The sequence below is a fragment of the Geotrypetes seraphini genome, chromosome 5 (genome assembly GCF_902459505.1).
Source record: "Geotrypetes seraphini chromosome 5, aGeoSer1.1, whole genome shotgun sequence".
Classification (NCBI taxonomy): Eukaryota; Metazoa; Chordata; class Amphibia; order Gymnophiona; family Dermophiidae; genus Geotrypetes; species Geotrypetes seraphini.
Genome location: NC_047088.1, coordinates 195,674,714 through 195,680,713, shown reverse-complemented (window position 1 = coordinate 195,680,713; position 6,000 = coordinate 195,674,714).

Genomic DNA, 6,000 nt, shown 5'->3' with positions numbered 1-6,000 from the left:
AGGTACAGACCCACATAATTGATGTGTCCAGTGCCTAGGTCCTGAATACCATGGGAAGGGCCTTAGGTGTCTGAGCCAATCAGAACCTTAGGCCCCTCCCAATGCATCCCAAGATGCACTGGGAAGTGGAAGGCCCATCATTTTGGAGTGGCAGGCCTGCAAGTAGGAGGGACTGAACATCTCTCCTGCTGTCTGTTTCACGTAGAGGTACGGGGATGGTTCAAGGGGGGGAGGACACCTGGTGGTAGAGTGGGCAAACTTCCTGCTGATTTTTTGTAAAGTATGGGGAGTGAGGGAGGGGAGGGGGGTTCTGGCATGGGGGGCAGTTGGTTCCACAGGGGGGAGCATTGAGTGGCAGGAGGGAGTGGACATCTCCTGATGATTTTTTTTCTAATGACGGGGAGTGGGGGAGGGGGATAGATCCTGGCCTGGGGGGGTCAGTTTGGCTCTGCAGGGGGTCATGGTGGTAGGAGCGAGTGGGCATCCCTCCTGCCTCTCTATTTGTCTTATGGGGTCATTGGGGGGGAGGGGGGCAGCTCACCTTTTCTTTATGGGGCAGATATTGTGCATGTGTAACACAAGCACAACTGTGCCATTAAAAAAAAAAAAAAAGCCTCAAACAGCCGAGTGGCATGAGGCTGCATTGAGGCTTCCCAAACTGGCTCTGTGCATGTATGAGAGCTGGTTTCTAAGCAAGCGATTGGATGAGATTATGAATGCCCTCTGCAAAACTCATTTGCATGGGAAGCCATTAAAACATCGATCACCACTTAGAAATCAGCCAAAAATTTGGCCCACACTGACTAGCTCTCTAAAACTATGGACTGGGAAAATACCCAAAAAAGGGAAGGGGTCCTGTCTTCCTTGTTACAGGACTCTAAAGGGTCTTAGACTGGACTGACACCCACTAAAGAAGAGGGAAAATCCTATTCAAGACTCTCCAAAAGAAAAGAGCATATTGTTGAGTCTTAGGGTGACCCCCTGGGAGGAGGAATACTGGCGTGAGCCTAACTATCTGTAATCCCTCAAGGGCCAGAGTAACTGGTGGCGAGAAGGTCCATGGGGACCTGTGCACGAGCAGGGCCAGAGTGCCTGCATGACCAGGGGAGTCACCAGCACAGAGAGAGTGCCTGCATGATCAGGAGAGTCAATGGCAGCAGAGCAAGAGTGACCAGTGGCTAGAAAATCCACAGGAACCTTTGCACCGGCAGAGCATGGATACTCCAGATTGCTTAAAAGGACCAAAGCTTGGCCTACACCTTTGGGTAGATGGCAGGAAGAAAAGGGACCCAGCCGAACCAAAGTGCCTGAAGGGAATGGGACGATCATCAACCAACCACACACATGCTGATGCCTTTCATGAATTCCCCCCTAAATGAAATAAAAATTAAAACGTCTCCAATCCTTCCAGACTCCGTATCTGCTTTTGGAGATCAAGACTGAGTCCTGCTTGAATTCATAATTTTTCTCATGAACAATAAACATTTGCCTAGCCCTATGAAAAATTTACAACCAGTAGTTGTTTATGGATATAGAAGGGAATTCAATAAACATCAAGGGAAAAATTCAGCACTAAGCACTGTTCTATGAAGGCCAAGCACCTTATATAGAATAGTGCTTAATTCAGATCTTGGTACCTAATGCAGTTAGATAGTACTCTAATTATGCATGCAGCTTTTTGGAACACCCCTAATACGGTCATGGCCACACTTCCTTTCTGAGATATGCACCATGGGAGTTAGGCACCATGCCTTAAAAAATAGTGTGCATCTGAATGCACATGCAAATTTTAATGTGTTAGCAACCAATTATTGATAGTTCAGAGGTCATTATCCAATTTATTTATTCATGCATCTCAGAAGCATGCCCAAAGCTGAGCATTCAACTTTGGGCACCATATATAGAATCCAGGGGATAATATAGAGATCTTGAACTGTATGCTCTACATGTGCAGTATGCTATTCAATATTTTACCACCACTGAAATGAGCTAGTGTGTCTTTGTTATTTTCCTCCTATACCACCAGAAACATTCCAATTTAAATATATTAACAGTTAATGTTTTATAATATTGCCACTAATGATCTTTAAATATAAACTAAACAGGAGCAAGCTTTTTCGAACAGTTCAGTCCAAGTGAATACTACAAGTTGCAAAATACGAGGTACGTTATCTCTTCAGTTGGAATGTGGCCAAAATTCTGTGTTTATGAAGCATTATCCTCAGCAAAACTTCTGACTGAGCACTTACTGAAGATAGGAAATAATTAATGATAGGAATAATTTATATACTGATAAATTACTGCAAAAACCTTTTGATTTGTAGTGATGCTTATATCAGCTTGAAACATGCCATGCAAAGATATTCTAGCTTGCATGTTTAGAAGGTCACAATCTAATGGCAAAAACATAATAAGAAATTAGTGAGATGTCTGGTTTTGAATTCTATACAGAAACTCTATATAAGAGAAATCTATAAAAATCTATGGTATACTACAAAACTATAATATTTTCAATTGTGTGTGTGTTTTTTTTCTAATCGTATTTTATTTATAATCAATTTTAAGTACATTCAGGCACCTTGAAAACATGCAATAAATTAGACAAAGGAAGATAAGAAAAATAAAATAAATAACTTAAAAAATCATATTAATATTGATCCTTATAAGTCCATTGTAAAGAAGAGGAGATCCTTCAAAAGATGAGGTAAGATAGAACCATTAAAAAAATATTACAGGAAACAAAGGGGTCCTTTACTAAAGCTTAGTATATGCTAAATGCTGAACATCCTATTTTATACCTATAGTCTATGTGGCACTTAGCACATGCTAAGCTTTTGTAAAAGACCCCTAGATTTTCCAAGTGTTTGGTGACACTGATACCATAATCATCATCAGATCTTTCACCTTGAGATTAATTAGAAATTGTTACAATCATAGGGAGAGACCCTAAAATTCAAAAAAACTTTGCAATTGTTGAGGTTCAAAAAATATATAATAATAATTATTATTACCTATCATATACACTTACAAAGAAATCACAATACAAAAGTCCTCAGAGATTCTACTTCAGACTGCATAGAAAGAAGCATTTATGTTACACTGTGGTATAACCATACATTGAGAAAAAACAAACCTATCCCATGAGAAATGTTTCATTATTGTGAAAATAGGATCTAGGACAATTTATCACAGTCTTTTCAGCGCCGAATAAACTAGTTGCGATGAATTCCCAAACCCCAAACTTCTACCCTCTAGCTCTTCATGCCCCCACACCCCAAAATTGCACCCTCCCTCTCTATATCCATGATATGTGGGGGGCCAATGCCCTCACCCCCCAAATTATTTGAACCTTCTCCACTCCTCCCTATCCATGACATGGGGGGGGTGATGCTCCCTCATATCCCCAAACGGTAGGGGGAGGCGGAGATGCAGAGATCTTCTGTGGACATCTGACTCAGCTAATCCAGAGAAGAGAGAGCAGCCAGTTGCCTCACCTGAGCCCAAACTGCTTCTCTTCTTAGAGGTTCTGGGATGTCGAATGAGGTCCCAGCTCCTTTCTCTCCTGTCTCCAATCTCAGGAATTGGAGGACCCTGCAGCATGTGCAGTCCTAGCTCCTTTTTCTCTCTCCTGCTTCCAGTCTCAGAGATGGGGACTCTGGGATTAGAGGGTCTGCAGCGTGTAAAGGAGGAGTGCAGGGACAATTCAACGTAGCTGTTTCAGCTTGGCAGCGATGAAATGTCCTCCAATGAATTGCCGTACAGCGATGAAATGTCCTCCAATGAATTGCCATACAGTGAGATTTGAGAAACTGGGCCTCTTTTCCCTTGAAAAGAGGAGACTGAGGGGACATGATCGAAACATTCAAGATACTGAAGGGAATAGACTTAGTAGATAAAGACAGATTGCTCACCCTCTCCTAGGTAGGGAGAATAAGAAGGCACTCCCTAAAGCTGAAAGGGGATAGATTCCGTACAAACGTAAGGAAGTTCTTCTTCACCCAGAGTGGCATGGCTCTAAAATGGTTGCAATTTGCTTTTTCCTATTAATGGCAACTTGGTAATTTTGATATTAGTGTGTGGACATTAGTGCATGAGCCTTACCACCACCTATTTTGTAGGTGGTAAGGGCTCTCGTGCTAATTGATCAGTGTATGCCAATGCCCATGCGCTAACCAGTTAGTGCACAGCATGCCTATTCTCCACCTCAAACACACCCCACATAGTAAAAGGTTTGAGGGGGGAACCCAGGAAACCACAGACTGGTGAGTCTGACCTCAGAACAAGGAAAGATGGTAGAGACCCTGAAAAAGGACCGCATCATTGATCACCTTGATGGACACGGGCTGATGAGGACCAGCCAGCACGATTTCAGCAAAGGCAGATCTTATTTGACCAACTTGCTGCACTTCTTCGAGGGAGTAAACAGGAAGATAGACAAGGGCAACCTGGTCAACATTGTATATCTGGATTTTCAGAAGACGTTCGACAAGGTTCCACATGAACGACTACTTCGGAAAATTGCTAGTCATGGAATCGAGGGTGAAATACTCATGTGGATTAAAAACTGGCTGGAGCATAGGAAACAGAGAGTGGGGGTAAATGGACAATACTCAGACTGGAAGAGCGTTACCAGTGGGGTGCCACAGGGCTCGGTGCTTGGACCCATGCTCTTCAACATCTTTATAAATGATCTGGACATTGGTACGAGTGAGGTGATTAAATTTGCGGACGATACGAAATTATTCAGAATAGTGAAGACACAGGGGGATTGCGAAGATCTGCAACGTGACATAATCAGGCTCGAGAAATGGGCATCGACAAGGCAGATGAGATTCAACGTGGATAAGTGTAAAGTGATGCATGTCGGTAACAAACATCTCATGCACAAATACAGGATGTCCGGGGCGGTACTTGGAGACACCTCCCAGGAAAGAGACTTGGGAGTTCTGATAGACAAGTCGATGAAGCCATCCACGCAATGTGCAGCAGCGACAAAAAGGGCAAACAGAATGCTAGGAATGATCAAGAAGGGGATCACGAACAGATCGGAGAAGGTTATCATGCTGCTGTACCAGGCCATGGTGTGCCCTCACCTGGAGTACTGCGTCCAGCACCGGTCGCCGTATATGAAGAAGGACACGGTAATACTCAAAAGGGTCCAGAGAAGAGCGACTAAAATGGTTAAGGGGCTGAAGGAGTTGCCGTACAGCGAGAGATTAGAGAAATTGGGCCTCGAAAAGAGAAGATTGAGAGGGGACATAATCAAAACATTCAAGATACTGAAGGGAATAGACTTAGTAGATAAAGACAGGTTGTTCACCCTCTCCAAGGAAGGGAGATCGAGAGGGCACTCTCTAAAGTTGAAAGGGGTTAGATTCCGTACGAACGTAAGAAAGTTCTTCTTCACCCAGAGAGTGGTAGAAAACTGGAACGCTCTTCCAGAGTCTGTCATAGGGGAAAACACCCTCCAGGGATTCAAGACAAAGTTGGACAAGTTCCTGCTCAACTGGAAAGTATGCAGGTGAGGCTGGGCTCATTTAGAGCACTGGTCTTTGACCTAGGGGCCGCTGCGTGAGCGGACTGCTGGGCACGATGGACCACTGGTCTGACCCAGCAGCAGCAATTCTTAAAAAATAAAATCTATTTGTTAGAATGGGAAACCCGCGTCAATCCTAAAACTACCATGGAATGTCTGAGTGGTGCCTTTTTAACCTGCAGGAGCACATAAAGGAACTTACTGCAGTTGGGTAAAAGGACCCCTTAGCTTGAAAAGTCTTGCTTTATTGGATTCCAAGACCAAAGTTATGAACAGTGTAACTCTTTGCTTCCCTTCTGTTTGAAAGACCTCGAAAATTTGAGTTAAATTCAAACTCTCTTCCAAAACTTCAGATTGATCGGGATTTCCTACAGACTCAGAAGACCTCTTTTTAACTAAGATATATTAGATCCCAGAAGGAGGTGGAACTGAACTTTCTGGAACCAGCAAAATTTACTGTAGAT